The sequence below is a fragment of the Quercus lobata genome, unplaced genomic scaffold, assembly GCF_001633185.2.
Source record: "Quercus lobata isolate SW786 unplaced genomic scaffold, ValleyOak3.0 Primary Assembly Scq3eQI_2004, whole genome shotgun sequence".
In the NCBI taxonomy this organism is placed as follows: domain Eukaryota; kingdom Viridiplantae; phylum Streptophyta; class Magnoliopsida; order Fagales; family Fagaceae; genus Quercus; species Quercus lobata.
Window position 1 is genome coordinate 74,175 of NW_022154720.1, and position 18,328 is coordinate 92,502.

Consider the following 18,328-nt stretch of genomic DNA (forward strand, 5'->3'; position numbering starts at 1 on the left):
CTCAATAGTCCATTCACAAAAAATTTCAGCATCGCAGTTTGTCTTCCAAAACTGTTCTTAGAAGAAATATAGGGAAAACGAGAGGTCCAAAAGATATGCTAATTCCCATCAACTGGACTCTTCCCAGTACTTTCAGATAATGTTACTAAGCTCGTTCCTAACTTTGCACCAATTATGGAAGCCCAAAACGATAATGTAAACAGAAATAGTTCAACCTAGCTAATTTCGAAAATCTGACAACTCCCAGGCATAAATGAACCCAACAGTTTATGAATGGTTCAAGCTTGACTCTGAAAATATTTTGTTTATACTCGTTTATTTAGCAAATGAGCTTCTAATAATGTACTGTATTTATGACCAAACTTGAAAGAATGAGACTTAATTAATTAAGCGCGTGTGTATATATATTATATATATATTTCCAATCCGTTAGTTAGTAATTATTAGCATAGATTTCTAAAGGGCTAAAATAATTTAATTATTGTGTTTACTACATAAGATAAGTATAAGTCAATCAAATAACTCATGAATAAATTCAACCATATTTGAAATGAAAATTATAGATTTCTTATTTAGCTTGACATGATTGAATTAGTATTCAACCATATTTGAAATGAAAATTATAGATTTCTTATTTAGCTTGACATGATTGAATTAGTATTCAACCATATTTGAAATGAAAATTATAGATTTCTTATTTAGTTTGACATGAGTGCACATTAATGCGACATAAACAAATAATGTTGTTGTACAATATTAATTTAGTATTTGATGAAATTACATATATATCTCATTCATTTATCACAGGCATGAAAATCTAAATCCTAACTTCTTTTTTGGCAAATGAAAAAGAATAATGCTAAGAGTTTGCCTTTTCTTTTCTTTTCTTTATTTTTGAAATTAAAACCCAGAAATATATTATTTGAATATAAGGAATTACAACATAGTTCATGAAAGTACAACCTGCAAAAATTGGAGGACTCATGGTTGGGGATGTTAGAGAATGGAGACTCTTGTTTCTATCAAACGCCTAAACATGTATTTTTGTCCTCCTCCATGATCAGGAATGCATAAATCCAATTTTTCTAGCTTAAATGTTCCATTTCAGAAATAACAAAGACTGTAGCTACATCCATGAAGAAAAGCAGTCTTCTTTTTTTGATGAATGAGCAATTCATTTAAAGAAAAAAAAACAAAAAAAAAACAAATGTGCAATTAATTCAAAATACAACCAAACAATACAACACCAATACAAAAACAGCCTACGCTGCACCATAAACTTTACAATGAAATTTCCAAATCTGCTAGTTCAAGGAGACAAGGACCATTAATTGCTACTATTTTGAAATACAGAACATCAAATACCCCCAAAGATAGCATATTCTCCTGTTTTGAACAGAATTGCAATAACTGCTACATTCAACTCTGGTCCTCACTTCCCACCTGTTCATTTTGACCACAGCATCTTCAAAAAATAATCTTCCTTGATGAACAATAGCATTCCTTTGAAGCCAAATATGATACACAGTATGTCAGTCTAGACACAAGTGATTTCTCATCATAGAACATAATCAGCTAATAGAACTTTGGGTTTTAGGCAGTAGCTTATTATGGTTCACCATATCCTCATCAAGAAAGAACAATCACAAAATAAGTGGTCCATACTTTGGTCCATACTTTTAATTCTTCTTTTACAAACAACACTCTGAGCATCAAGATTAGCATATCACTAAAACATTCGATCTTTTGTAGATAATCTGTTGTGAACCCTTTGCCGGCCTATAAACACTTGTTTTGGAATTACTTTAAGAAACCAGATGCTGATCTTCACCATTTAAACTTGGGGCAATTCTTACTTATATAGTTCTATTCACCTGCACAAGAATGTTTTGTTGTTCACTCAGTAATCCAAATTAGCCTATCTTCACTTTCAATCTCAAATAGACTGAGCTTACTCTGGATGTTAACAAGCAATCTAGGGACGTATAACAAAGAAAGTGCATCTAGTGATACGAAAAGCTACCCAATAAAAGATGCAAGTACCATCTAATTGCATTAGATTTTGTGGCATTTAGAAGCCATTATAAAATACAAAGCAAATAACGTGAGAGCCTCTAGCATGCCTTTGAAATGCATTAACTTCCCATGACAAAATTAGAGCTTCTAAGTTATTTATTTATGTATTTATCGATTTAAAGATTTCTTACAGTAAATAGACATAAAATGCAGCAGGGAAGTTACTTATTCAGATTCAAACTATAGCAAAACCAAAGTTAGAAGCGGGACCTTCTTTATTTCTTAAGCAACACAACCAATGTCTATGCAATTATCTAACCCCATTAGTCCAAGATTCAAAACTAATTCAAATTAAGCCAAGTACATAATAATTGAAATCCATAAAAACAAGAAGGGATAAGAAGATGAAAAATCATGGAGGGGAGTCCAAATAAAATAAATGCCGAAGAAACTTGTTATTTCATAGCAAAACCAAAAGCAGAAGAAAATAAGTCTTTTTCCAAATTTATTCACACCCTAGCTAAGTATTTAAATAATAATAATACAAATAAAAAAATAGAACTCAAAAAAGAAAGCTCAAGTGAATAAGCCAAAATTCAGTAAAAACAATTTATAGTCAAATATCTTCACATGCACCTTGTAGGCAATATGTCAAGAATACAGTAGCATGAGTTAAGCATATCAATTCCAACTAAGGGTATATATAGGAATACATTAAAATCACAGTAGCTAGTTGTATTGCAAAATCTAATTATTCTACAAAAGCATGATCTACTTGATTTTAGATGAAGCCTATTGTATTCTAACATATAGGTCTTCATCTCATTACATCAAACAAAGAAATATGATTCTATCAAATTAAATCCAAGAATACGAAAATGGACAACAATGATGCATTCAGGTATGAGACCAAAAAAGTGAAGAAAAGGAACACTCACCTTTCATGGGACGGTTGTTCTACCATTGCTTGCAACTACTTCAGGTGCTGTTGACCGTGAGTGAGATAGGGAAGAATGAGAAACTGCCAGTAAGTGCAAATAAATATAGAGCAGTTGAGGCTAATATACTCAACAAAACAAAGACAATAGTTGATTTGCGGTAACTTTCCACCAAAACTAATAGAAATTTAATAAGAATTTGGTGTAAACAACAAAAACAACAAATTTTAAATTTTAAAATAAAACGAGCAAGTGATGTATATATGGTTGATTTGCATTAAATTTCCTTCTAACATTTAGTAAAGTTATGCCATTTTCATTTTATCACCTTCTAATTTGTACAAGGTGGTAAAATGAAAATGGCATAGTAAGCTAACACTAAGAGGTTTAGAAAACTAGTAATGGTAATGACATTTTGACCAAAAAAAAAAAAAAACTCACAACAATGTTTTGGACAAGGAAGATTTCTTTGTATCATGGCCTACTTCTCTGAAATGAAAAAAAAAAAAAAAAAAAATTGTTATGACAGGCCCAATAGGAAGCTACAGAGTCTTTGTAAAGATGACTTACCTTCATTAGAATCCTTGCAATCAGAATTAGCATGAGCCCATACAATAATTCTCTATCTTTCAATCCTCTTTGAGTGTGGGACATCGTTAGTGCTACCTTGACCACTAGCTCCAGCCCCCTCATATTCATCATGGCTTCGCTTCAATTTGATTCCTTCTATTGAATTGTGATGAACATCCAAACCCTCGTAAGGAGTGATGCAAGTGTTGTTGCTGGATTGAGTTGATAGCATTTCTCTGATGTCTTCCATGTCTTGTTCGTATACTACACGAAACCAATATGCTCCAATTTAGATAGTTGCACCATACTTTTAGGAAGGCAACTAAAGTGATTTTCACTTAGATTTAATCTGGTTATAGAGGATAAGTTTCCAATATCATTAGGGATTATTTGGAGATTACAGTAGCTTAGGTCCAAGCTCTTTAAAGAATGCATACCTAAAATGGAAGGCAATAACAAGCTCACAGGATTTAGGCTTCTTCTTGGCATTAAATTTAAGGGGAATAGATTATTCCATAGTTTATGTGGTGGCCCTTTACATCCCTGAAGAGATAATTCTTTAAGATTCTCTAACATAACAACAAAGGAAGGCGGCTCTCTTAAAGTAATTCCACACGCACTGAGCTTCTCTAGACTTTCAAAATTCCACAGCTTCTCCAGTAGACCGTCAAGCTTCGAGCATCCAGCCAAATTAATATCTTTAAGTGACTTGAAGCTACAGAATATACTAGGAAGACACACAAGATTCTTGCAATCTCTTAAATGTAATGAATCAAGGTTAGTCAAATGTTCAATTAAAGAGGGAAGTTTTGTAATAGCAGTTTCTTCTAAGTGAAGCTTTGATAAGCGTTTCATATTTCCCATAAATTCTAGAATTCTCTTGACTTTTGAACAGCCAAAAAGAATAAGAGTCTGAAGAGACTCCATTTCAAACTTGTTTGGAAGACTTCTAAGGCTTTTGCAGTTTTTTAAATCAAGAAGCGTAAGTCTTTTATGAACCATAATAGATGGGTGAACCTCATGTAAATTTATACAACCATTAAGAACCAATTTCTCAAGATTGGGAACTTCGGCAAAGTCAGGGGTTGCAATGAGGTTTAAGGAATTGTTCAATTTGATGAGCTTTAACTTGTCCAAATACTGTTAAAAGCCAAAATATACAATAGAAGAGTTAGATTTGACAAACCTTAAAAACAAAGTTGTATCAAAGTACTTAAATAACAATCTTACCTTTGTTCCTTTCCAAAGCCATTCAATTTTGCCATGCAACTCGTGAAGTTCAACAAGCTCAAATGGTTGACAATTCGATGACAACGATTTTGAAGGATACCCACTCCAATCAAGAAATCTTAAGTTGTTAGAAAGATGTTTGGGACCATGTAGAAGTTGATCATGAATTATAAGCAATTTAAGGTTAGGCATCTTTGGAAAGGCTTCAAGATTCCAATGTGCCTTTTCTGATTTATGTTGTTCACCTAATTGAAAGACAAGTCCTTCAATTGCTTCCATTTCCTAATAATAAAGAAAAAAAATGAGTTAGTTGCAAGATATATGTTTACTAGAGTTGTTCAAATTTCAAGATAAGGCATATTCTCTAAACAATCTCTTACCATATTTTTCATCAACATGCTACGAATGTCCTTATATAGCCACAATTTGCTCCACTTTTCAGGTTCTAAAGGACAATCTCGACAAACCATGTCTTGTCCCATTTGTTGTAGTAAGTCATGCATCCAATATGTATTTTTATTACATTTTAAGAGAGACTTTTCAATGAGAACATTTAATCCAATTTTAGAGTGAAGGCCAAGATAATCTAGTATTTTTACTATATAATCCTTTTCCTTCATATTGAAGAAACATGCGATAGGTAAAAATATTTCCTTTTCAATACCCTCAAGTCCATCAAAACCTATTTCAAGTATTTCAATAATTTTTTTGTTAGGATATTCTTTGAGCCTATTTAATGCACCTTCGTATTCCTTCTTACTTCTATTGTACAACAAAGAACCCAAAACACTAATAGCTAAAGGTAGACCTTTAGCATAATCTACAAAAGATGTGGAAAAGTCTAGATAACCTTTGGGTGGATCACGTTCTTTGAATGCTTTCAAACTAAAAAGACGAAGAGCCTCAATATATTTCAATCCTTGAGCCTCATAGATTTCATGTACTTCATGCCTTCCCAACAAATGTCGATCTTTTGTTGTTATGATGACTCTACTTCCTGAACCAAACCATTTAGAGTCGCTAACTTTTCTAGCTGATCGAATTGATCTACATCATCAAGAACAAGAAAAAAATTTTTATGACATAACCTATTCTTGATCATATGAACTCCATCACAATCATCCCTTTTATATACACTTTTCCCCATCAAAATCTCATGAATAAGTTTTTGTTGTAATGGAACTAACCCACATTTTTCAGATTCACTCATAACATTAGCGATAAAACAACCACCTTGAAATTCATTAAAAACCTTGTCATAAACAACTCTAGCAAGATGTGTCTTACCAATACCCCCCATCCCCCAAATCCCAATAAAGCGAAAATCATCTTCTGATCCTATGGCTAAAAGCGACATCAATTTCTCCACTCAAGAATCAATTCCTACTAAGCCGTTGGTATCTTTGGGGAACAAAGAACTAATTTAAGCGAAATCTCTTTTATAATATCTTGGATAAATTCTAACTCAAGCCTGCAAAGAAGAATGACAATTAAGCAATGTGATTTAACCCATCATTTCCCCACACACCCACCCCCCACCATACCTTTTTTTTTTTTTTTAAATCCAAAATTATAAATAAATTACTGTAGCAGTCATGTGTGTGTGTTAGTGTTTATATATATAATATGCAATTAAGGGTTGACCGTTAATAGCTTTTGTTCAAATGGGGACTTATGATCGAAAAGGTCCACCTGTAAGGGGAATAATAAGGTTGAAAGACGTTCACATTAGAATATAAGTAGACACTGTGTGATTGCATTTGGAAGCTGAAAGATGCATCATGCATGGTAATGTTCAAAGATGTAGACACGGAGGTTTTCAAGTTACCTTAACTATCATAGCCTTGTTTGGATATTCTAGTCTATTACTTGTATGAATGCACTTATGCTATTCCCGAATTACAACAAAAAAATGTTTAAGACAAACGCGCGCAAGCTTGGGTTGGGTTGAATAAAAGTTAGTTTTTTTTTTTTTTTTTTTTTTTTTTTTGGGGGTGGGGGGGGGGGGGTTGAATAAAAGTTAGTTGTTATATTCTTCATTAAAGTTGAGTTGTCATAGCAAAGAATGAAAATTTGTTCTAGGGAATCAACATTGATAATTAGGAAATTAAGGAGTTCAATAATTTCAGTGTAAAAATGGTAATTGCACATTTAAAAGAAGATAATAATAATAGTAGGGTTTTAATGGAGATGAGATGAGATAAGCTAAGCATAGCATTAATATTTTAAAATTGTTTATTTAATTTTATGTAGAACATGAGCTAAGCTCGAGCTCACCACCAAATTAATTAGATTTCATGTATGCCCTTAGTTTTTTTTTTTTTTTGGTTGAACAAGGTTGAGTTTGTTTAAAAATGTATTAAAATAATAATTTATTAAATTATTGTTGAAAATATATTATTTGAGTTTATTGAGTAAAATTATTTCATTTAAAAACTTATAAAATTTAGATTCGTCAATATTTATTGTTGAAAATTATAAATAAATTTTGTCACAAAATGGGCCATATATAATATCAATAAATTATAAAAAGTAAATTGATATCTTATGAACTTATTTACAAAATTTCACAATCCAAACTTAAGAACATATGAATATATTTTTATATATGTATACATATTAACATATGATAATATTCTATTTTTAAAAAGTAAATATTTTGGGTAAATTGTAATTTGCAACCTCTAAGTTTTATTCAAATTTTATCTAGTCCTCTAACTTTACTTTCTTTCAATTAAATCCTTAAAATTTTAAGTTTATTTAATGAAGGTCTTTCATCCACTTTTGTTAAAAGATTGTCGTTAATTGTCCCAAAACAACATCATACCCTAAAACAAATTGTCGTTGTTTAAAGGGTCAACCCTAGTAGAGCTTTTTTTTGGAGACAAAATTGAATGACTGAATTGAATAAATATGAAACTAGATGACTTGATTGAATGAAAGTGAAGTTAGAGGATTGAATTAAATTTTGGTTCAAAGTTAGAGTGCAATTTATAATTTAGCCTAATATTTTATATACTTAAATCAAGCCTCATACTAATGTGTTTGTTCACGAACATATTATTATATATAAACTTAACTTATTTAATAATGTTTTCATGCTTCATCTTTCATGAACATGTACACACACACACAACACACACATCAGGGGCGGAGCCAGGGGAGGGTGAGGGGGGCAAGTGCCCCCCCTGACCTCCCCTAAAACTCCTTTAATATAGGAGTCCAACGTCTAGCTTGCCCCCTTTAACATATTTTTGGATAAGTTTGCCCTCCCTTAGTAAGAGACAAGTTGAGAAGAACTAGCAGATAACTTAATAATGGACTCACAAGAGTGTTTTTTCTTTTTTGATAAAATATTATGACTTACGGAACTTTGGTCTTTAACAATAATTAATTAGAATTCAATTATATGAGGGACTCTTGTTGACTGATCCATTAGTTCCTAAGAGATTGCTATTGCTGCATAGTTTTAGAAGTTGAGAAACAATCTGTTTCAAAGCTGTGTAACAGGGGTGCTTTCAAGTTGGCATCCCTAGTTATCCAAAACATTGAATGTAAAGTGAAGTTAGAGGATACCCCTGCTAGCTTGTAAGAAATGCTCTATCCCTCTAAATCTTATGTATTAGCTTCATTTTCAATGGTAATTCCCTTTGTTTTAGCCAAAGTTATCGATGGCCAAGATTCCATTAGTTGAGAGCTTAGTCGGTTGAAGATGTTATGAGTTCATATCCAAGTTTTATTAAACTAGCAATGTTTTTATTTTTATTTTTTTCATTCCATAAAGTCTTGCTATTTTTATCAACCAAAAAAAAAAAAAAAAAAACACTCAGTGGGTGCTATTTTAAACTATTGTTTGGTATAATTCATAGTTTACAACGAGGAGGAGAGTGGTATTTGAACTTGAGATGTCTTTGATAAATTTTGCTTCTATTCTTATGTTTTTAATCTTCCCCCCCGCGCCCCCCCCCCCCCAACTTAAATTTTGACTCCGCCACTGACATACATACGTACGTACATACATACATACATACATGCATGCATATATATACATATTTATATATTTATATATATATTTGCTATTCATTATTAACATACGTATCAAATTTCGTTCAAATTGGATGTTATTTACTATTTGATCAATTAACTTATTTTTTATATACAACTTTAGATCACAAAAACTTGAAATTATAACATTTATTTGATAATATAGTAATTGATCTTTCATCTTCTTGAAATTTTGTAAGCATTAAGAATGTAATAAGAACATGCAATCTAACGGTCAGATTTTCAAAATTCACATTCAATATAAAGATACATGATGAGTTTGTAGGGTTTCTCTCCAATCTAGTTTGGAGAGAAAGTTTGTTCATTTGATAATAAACAATGTAACTATAAAATAAAATGATTAAAATTAAAATAAAAAACAATAATAAAATGATTAAAATAAAAATAAAAAACAATAATAAAATGATCAAAATTAAAATTAAAAAAAAAATCACTTACATTTGAAGCTCCCATAAATGCTGCATAAAATCTTTTTAAGAAAATAAATATTTTATAGCTATCTTATTATAGGTCTTTTTTTTTTTTTTTTTTTTTTTTTTTTTTTTTTGTGTGTGTGTGGAGAAACATCTAATTGTATATACTAATTAAAAAAAAGGGTCATGTTAAGAAGTGCCCTTAGGGCAATGGTCAACAATCCTGTAAGGACACGATTTTGTAACGAACCTAAACAGTATTGGGTTCGCACATAAAAGGCCCAGACAATATCATTTGTAGAGCGTGGGTTTGAAAGGCTAGGCCTTGGTCATCAGGCGGTGGGTTTTTCATGGTGTTCATGCATAGTTAAGTTTTCTTCACCCCCTGGAGTCTTTCTCCTGGAGGCGGGCTGGGAGGTTCTGGTTTTTGGCCATTTTTCCCAGCCTCCTCTCTAGATTACTTACTTTTCATTTTATACTAGCTTGCGTTCGTTGTCTTTCGTCCACGTGTAGGGTCAACCTTTCCAAGATTGATACTTGTCCCATCAGCCTATACCCAAAGTCGTTGGGGGTGGTTGTAAAAGTAGAAGAATACGGCTCTGTCAAGCGCAGAGCATTGAATGGCAGCGAGGGCAGCTTTCCCTGGATATTTTGAGATTTTCTTTCAAGCTCCGTCCTCTACCGTTTTTGCCCCTCTTTCAGGTGGGATTTTAATTCTGCCGAGGACTGAACTGTCCTCGGCTGTATCCCAAAACTATCTTGTGCTTTATATTACTGAGCTTGGGCCATAACCCTCCTCGGCTTGGGCCTTCGGGCTCCCCATGGGTAAATGGGTCTGACCCATAAATTATTGGGCCCACAATAACCCCTCAAAACCCTGCTATCCGACCCCCTAGTTGGAAAGGAGGGTTTTGGCAATACCGAGCCTTTATTATGGCTCATTTAATTCTGCCTTTCATCAATGTTGGCGGTTCTCCACCTATCCAAGAGACGTACCGGTCTACGAGACGTTCCTCCTAATTCATTCAGGACGTGCTCATGCCGTTTGACTACCCAAAACGTGTCTTTAATAGTTTCCTTTTACGAGATCTTCCAGATTTTAACGGTTACTGATGGCGTGGGGAAACGGAACGGGCGTACTCTTGTTTACAGATTTCCTTGGAGATTTGAACGTATTAAGTACCCTCCGTTTAGCCCCTCATATAAAAAGAAAAGGCGAGAGTTGTTTCACTCATACCTGAACCACTTTAATCCCCCCAAAATCTGAAACCCTTAGACTCTTCTCAAAGTTTTAATTTTACCCTTTGGTTATTCCTTAAGCGGTAATACCTTCACCATAGTAGTAAGCAATGAAGGAACCGTACCCCTCTCAAAAACACCATGTTCTAACAAAGCTCGAAATGGCTCGGTCAGGGCAAGGATGGCGGAGACTCAAGATTTGTCTCACTTTCCTTTCAGCCAAAATCCGAAGCAGGGGCTCGTCACGTCAACCTTTCGGTGTGATTGAGCCGAGAACACCCATTATCAGTACCAACCGGCCTCTCACGAGCATATCTAACATGGCACCAGTGTGTTAGGAGTCAGGACTGAGGCAGGGACTAAGTGCCCCTGCTTCTTCCTTTCTTTGTTCACTGGTGCCTCCTTTTGCCTCTCTTTCTTCTTCTTTCCACCACCAGATCCATCCTGGTGCTTTTCCTTCTCCCTCTTTTGCTCCTCTTTCTTTCTTTTCATCTCTTCTCTCTTCTTCTCCTCCTTCTTATCATTCATCTCCTTCATCTTCTTTACTCATGTCCTCTATCTTCTTCATTCATCTCCTCCATCTTCTTCCTCCATCTCTTCCATCTTCTTCTGAAGAAGGTCCCTCTCTCAATATGGGCGATACTGATGCAGAGTTTGGAAGGACTTCGGAGACGAGTTTAAAATGAGATCTGATTTTCTACTTGATGTATGGTTGTTGTTTTTTTTTTTTTATATACTGCTTCGACAATCTACTTTTTGTAAAGGCTTGCTTAAGCCCCTCTTTGTACGTTGTAATACATCTCTATATTAATAAAAATTATCATCACTTTACTTGACATGCTCTATCTCTATATTTTCAAAATGATAACGCAATGCATAGACAGATAATCTTGTAAATTCTTTTTATTTCCTAACCGCGACCGACGTCTTGGACTAAAGTCCCAGTTAATAAAAAAGATCTTGCTCTGTGTTTATAAAAACAGCCCGGCTTAATAATACTGAACGGAACAAACAATACTTAGGGCTGAAACTCCCATTAAGCAGGAAAAGAAAGGACATTGTGATGAGCTTACTGAGTCGGCCTGGCACAATATCGCCGACCTTAGAGTACAATACTTGGGACCCTAATCCTTTATCAAAGAGAAGGGCACTACTACGCATTTGCAAGTGCTATTCGGCACAATAATATAGCATTTGAATCAACGACACCTAGGGCCAAAATACTTACTAAGAAAAAGATATCACCATAACTTTAATAGAGTTGTTTGGCACAACAATGCCGACCTGTGAAAAACGGTACTTACCCAAAACTTAGCCGAGATGATAACTGAGTGCTTGATGCGGTGTAGGGAGTGACCATCCGAGGACATATCATCCGCCAAATGAACAGCCCTGCAAGGCTACTGACTAGTGGGGCGTTTCGCCATCTTCTTAACACTCCTATTGGCAGTGACCTTTTACAGTATTTGAGCCGAGGATTAAGTAACTTAGAATTTTTATTAAGTAGCCCATCTTACGAAATTCAATCCTTTTCTCATCCAAGTAGTTGGTTTCCCCATAGGCTTGAGTCCGAGGACCATGCAATACCTTGGTTCTGTCCAAAACCTAGTTTTCTCAAAGTAGTTGGTTTCTCCATAGGCTTGAGTCCGAGGACCATGCAATGCCTTGGTTCTGTCCAAAACCTAGTTTTTTCATCCAAGTAGTTGGTTTCCCCATAGGCTTGAGTCCGAGGACCATGCAATGCCTTGGTTCTGTCTAAAACCTAGTTTTCTCATCCAAGTAGTTGGTTTCCCCATAGGCTTGAGTCCGAGGACCATGCAATGCCTTGGTTCTGTCCAAAACCTAGTTTTCTCATCCAAGTAGTTGGTTTCCCCATAGGCTTGAGTCCGAGGACCATACAATACCTTGGTTCTGTCTAAAACCTAGTTTTCTCATCCAAGTAGTTGGTTTCCCCATAGGCTTGAGTCCGAGGACCATACAATGCCTTGGTTCTGTCCAAAACCTAGTTTTCTCATCCAAGTAGTTGGTTTCCCCATGGGCTTGAGTCCAAGGACCATACAATGCCTTGATTATGTCCAAAACCTAGTTTTCTCATCCAAGTAGTTGGTTTCCCCATAGGCTTGAGTCCGAGGACCATACAATGCCTTGGTTCTGTCCAAAACCTAGTTTTCTCATTGCGTGGGACATTGGCTTTACGGGAGTTAGCTCCTCGACCAAGCCCCTAGAGTTATCCATGCGACTAACGCTACCCAGCGTAGCCCCTAGTCAAGAAGCGTAGCCCCTAGCGGAACTTTACACTAAAACTCTATAACCAGTTGTTAGAAATGACGAAGGAACTCTCTCAACCTACCGCCTATACCAACACACAAGCCTTTCCCACAGACGGCGCCAATTGTAAGGACACGATTTTGTAACGAACCTAAACAGTATTGGGTTCGCACATAAAAGGCCCAGACAATATCATTTGTAGAGCGTGGGTTTGAAAGGCTAGGCCTTGGTCACCAGGCGGTGGGTTTTTCGTGGTGTTCATGCATAGTTAAGTTTTCTTCACCCCCTGGAGTCTTTCTCCTGGAGGCAGGCTGGGAGGTTCTGGTTTTTGGCCATTTTTCCCAACCTCCTCTCTAGATTACTTACTTTTCATTTTATACTAGCTTGCGTTCGTTGTCCTTCGTCCACGTGTAGGATCAACCTTTCCAAGACTGATACTTGTCCCATCAGCCTATACCCAAAGTCGTTGGGGGTGGTTGTAAAAGTCGAAGAATACGGCTCTGTCAGGCGCAGAGTATTGAATGGCAGCGAGGGCAGCTTTCCCTGGATATTTTGAGATTTTCTTTCAAGCTCCGTCCTCTACCGTTTTTGCCCCTCTTTCAGGTGGGATTTTAGTTCTGCCGAGGACTGAACTGTCCTCGGCTGTATCCCAAGGCTATCTTGTGCTTTATATTACTGAGTTTGAGCCATAACCCTCCTCGGCTTGGGCCTTCGGGCTCCCCATGGGTAAATGGGCCTGACCCATAAATTATTGGGCCCCACAAATCCATTTTAGGAATATTTTGTCACCACTTTCATGGGAAATTAAAAAAAAAATGTCAAAACATTAATTACTTTTTTTTTCTTTTTTCATAAAAACTTTGTTTAAATGAATTGTTAAGCATTTCTCTAAGGACGTCCATTAGCATTTTCCTTAAAAAAAAGAGACTACTTTCTAAAATGATGGGCTAGCCAAAAAAATAAATGTTAAGAATTGAGTTTATATCTTTTTTTCTTTTTCTTTTTTTTTTTAATGTATTCACTTAAATGTTCACTATTAATTACACCAATAAGCCCTTAAATGTTCAGTAAATTTTATAATTTTTACTCGCCTAAAACCGTTCACCAAATATGGAAGTCATCACTCATCAGACACTATAAATATTGTATTAGTAGCTTTAAAGAACATTTTTACTTTTCTGTATACGGTTGTCCAATCCTTCTTTCTTTCTTTATTTTTTATTTTTCCATTTGTTTAGTCATTGCACTTGTGGGGCCTGAAATCTGAGGTCCCAGCCCACTTTGTATTAAAAGCCCAAAGCCCAGGCCGAGGAGTCTTACTGCTAAGAACGCACAATGAGAGCTCCTTGAAGGTCCAAGGATATGGCCGAGGACGACTTTACGCCCAACATCTCACAAAAAAGCCTGAAGAAAAGGACAAATTCAGTACAGGAGCAGCACAAGGGAGAAGGCTGCCAACGCCTTAATGTGGAGCCCATCGCCTGACAAACCCATACTCATACCATGCTGTCCAGCTTTTCCCAACCACTCTGATGTGAAGATTGACAAGACGAGTAACCACCCCGAACAAGGAGAAACGGACACGTAGGCGAAGAATGGGAAGGAAATACTAGTATAAAAGGGAAGCTCGTTGCATTGACAAAGGGGCGGCCCCGGAACTAGAGAAAAGGGGGAAGACGAACTCATAAAAAGGAGGACGGCGAAGGCGAGACTCTCCTCGAACCAATTCCGAGGAGATAGATCTTCATACCACATCCGTGTAAGGCTTAGATGTACAGACCAAATCCACCTTCGAATGGGCTTCCATGAAAATCCTGACTAAACCGTTACCCAACGACCAAAGTCCAGCCTTTCCAAACCCACTCTCTACAAATCATATTATTCGGGCCTTTTTACATACGAGCCCAAAGCCATCTTTGGATCGTTAAAAATCGTGTCCTTACAATTGGCACCGTCTGTGGGGAGACTTGCGCGTTGGCGCAGGTTGCGGTGGAGTCAACTCTATGGCAAGCAGAGGTTCGTGGGGTTTCCTCCATCTCCGGCGACATACAGTTGTTGCTCCGACATAAACTTCTGCTAGGGGCTACGCCTTGCAGTGCCAAGGGCGCGAGCACCTCTAGGGGCTTCTGGCCTCAAGCCAACTCCCCCCGCCCTGGTATAGGGGCTTACGGTCGAAAAATAAAAAAGTACATAAAAGAAATCTTGCAAGTTTTGGACAGAATCAAGGCCTTGCATGGTCCTCGGACTCAAGCCTATGGGGAAACCAAGTACATAAAAGAAATCTTACAAGTTTTGGACAGAACCAAGGCCTTGCATGGTCCTCAGACTCAAGCCTATGAGGAAACCAAGTACATAAAAGAAATCTTACAAGTTTTGGACAGAACCAAGGCCTTGCATGGTCCTCGGACTCAAGCCTATGGGGAAATGGTCCTCGGACTCAAGCCTATGGGGAAACCAAGTACATAAAAGAAATCTTGCAAGTTTTGGACAGAACCAAGGCCTTACATGGTCCTCGGACTCAAGCCTATGGGGAAACCAAGTACATAAAAGAAATCTTACAAGTTTTGGACAGAACCAAAGCCTTGCATGGTCCTTGGACTCAAGCCTATGGGGAAACCAAGTACATAAAAGAAATTTTACAAGTTTTGGACAGAACCAAGGCCTTGCATGGTCCTCGGACTCAAGCCTATGGGGAAACCAAGTACATAAAAGAAATCTTGCAAGTTTTGGACAGAACCAAGGCCTTGCATGGTCCTCGGACTCAAGCCTATGGGGAAACCAAGTACATAAAAGAAATCTTGCAAGTTTTGGACAGAACCAAGGCTTTGCATGGTCCTCGGACTTAAGCCTATGGGGAAACCAAGTACATAAAAGAAATCTTACGTTACACGAACCTTAGAATCTATCCGAGGAGAACTACCCATTAAACAGTTGGGTTAATCCCTATACTAAACGGATTCCCCAGTCTACCCTCGGATCCTCAGTACCAAAGGGATTGATGCAACATAGAGCAATATGCTACTAAAAACACGATTGAAGTCCCTCACTGCTCGGCTACCCTCTCGGATGAATTATTTAGAAGTTTATCGTTCTCGGACATTTGTCTAGCATGCATCGTACAGCGCTCGGCCATTATCCCGGTTAGTTCCAAGAGTTTAATTTATTGAGAATTGCCCTCGTTATACTTAATAATGTCAGTAAGTTTAAACCAGTAGGAATTTGTTTTAAGGCATTTTTCTGCTCCAAGTATCATTAAAGGCAAACGCATATTTAATATTCATTCACAAAGTAATTGCTGCCGAGAGGAAAAATATTTAAAAAGAAATAAACTCATCTTTTATTAATACAAAGAAACATTACAGTGTACAATGAAAAGCTGAAATAAGCTTATACTAAGGCTAACTACATAAGTAAAAAGAAAAAAAAAATACAAGAGAATGAAGATAAAGCCGAAGAAGAAGCGTAGAGGAGAGGCTGGCTGCTGTTCCGAGGAGTTGTGTAAGAAAACCATTCCTCAATACTTTTACATGCCCATAACTCAGGCAGCCAAAGAACCCAACGTGGGGCCTGCACCGTCGAAGAAAATGTGCAGAGAGCACCTGGCTTCGGGCTAGCGTCGCTGAAGAAAAGGTGTAGGGAACCCAACTTGAGTCCTGCACCGTTGAAGAAAAGGTGCAGGGAGCCGGAAGTTGAGGAGCCCCCGCAAAAATTTGCCCGCTACAAGGCAGACGGCGCTGATGGCGGAAATTCCTTCTTCTGACATACCAAAAATCTGGCATGATCAGAACCTGCTTCGGATTTTGACTAAAAGAGGGAGGAATACCATCTTCCCCCTGTCAAAACAGGGGACTGGCTTGAATCTGTGCCATCCTTGCCCGTACCATACCACCTTGAGAATTCGGTGCCTCTGAAGCGTGCAGAGACCTTTCATCCCCATCCACGCCTTGAACATCTTGCTTTGAAGCAGAGTAGCACTGGAAATGGAGATCGTGAATATGAAAGAAGAAGTATGATTCTGAAGAAAACAGGAGAGTTCATGTGCAGGTGGAATGACCCCCTACCTTATTTATACACAGAAGCAAACCGGTGGCATTTAATTCATGCAAATTTCCAAGGAATGCTACGGACAAAGCAGACTCGGCTCAATTTCCAACCTCATTCTCAGCCGTAGGATCTGAAGATCCTCTTGAAGGCGCGCCTCGAGTACCGAAATGTCAAAGGACCCTGCGTGAGCGAAAAATAAAGGAGTGGCCCTTATCTTGACACGCCTCCCATGTAAATGAAAAAATACAAATAATAATGAAGTACTGGATTTGGGCGAGCCACAATGTGGGCCTAATGTCTCCAAAACCCTCCTCCTCAATTAAAAAGCCGGGCAGCAGGATTTTGAGGGGCTATTGTGGGGCCTGAAATCTGAGGTCCCAGCCCACTTTGTATTAAAAGCCCAAAGCTCAGGCCGAGGAGCCTTACTGCTAAGAACGCACAATGAGAGCTCCTTGAAGGTCCAAGGATATGGCCGAGGACGACTTTACGCCCAACATCTCACAAAAAAGTCTGAAGAAAAGGACAAATTCAGTACAGGAGCAGCACAAGGGAGAAGGCTGCCAACGCCTTAATGTGGAGCCCATCGCCTGACAAACCCATACTCATACCATGCTGTCCAGCTTTTCCCAACCACTCTGATGTGAAGATTGACAAGACGAGTAACCACCCCGAACAAGGAGAAACGGACACGTAGGCGAAGAATGGGAAGGAAATACTAGTATAAAAGGGAAGCTCGTTGCATTGACAAAGGGGCGGCCCCGAAACCAGAGAAAAGGGGGAAGACGAACTCATAAAAAGGAGGACGGCGAAGGCGAGACTCTCCTCGGACCAATTCCGAGGAGATAGATCTTCATACCACATCCGTGTAAGGCTTAGACGTACAGACCAAATCCACCTTCGAATGGGCTTCCATGAAAATCCTGACTAAACCGTTACCCAACGACCAAAGTCCAGCCTTTCCAAACCCACTCTCTACAAATCATATTGTTCGGGCCTTTTTACATACGAGCCCAAAGCCATCTTTGGATCATTAAAAATCGTGTCCTTACAGCACTCATACAACTATTCTTCAAAAAATGAAGATACTATAAATATGGAAGTTATCATTAATGATTATTTCTCACTTTAATTTACCTAAAAGTGTTCATCATATATGGAAGTCATCAACCATTATTAATTGCTTATAACTTGCATTATGATCATCCATTACAGTTGCTTGATCTCCCTAAATGCACATGCTTTCTCATTTTCCTATATCACTAAGGTACCAAAAAAAAAAAAAGCTAAAATGCAAAATTTACCCTCTAAGTTTCACTAAAATTTATTACAGTCCTTTAACTTTGTTTTCTATCAATTTAGTCCTTTAATTTTCAAAAGTGTTCAATCAAGGACTCCGTTAGACCTTTGTTAACTCTACCTTTAACCCTTCCCAAAACTGTGTCGTTTTGGTGTTATTTAATATTTAATTAATAAATTTATTATTTATTTCAAAATTTTAAAAAATAAAAAACTGAGATGAAAGCGTAACAATGTACCCAGGAGCCT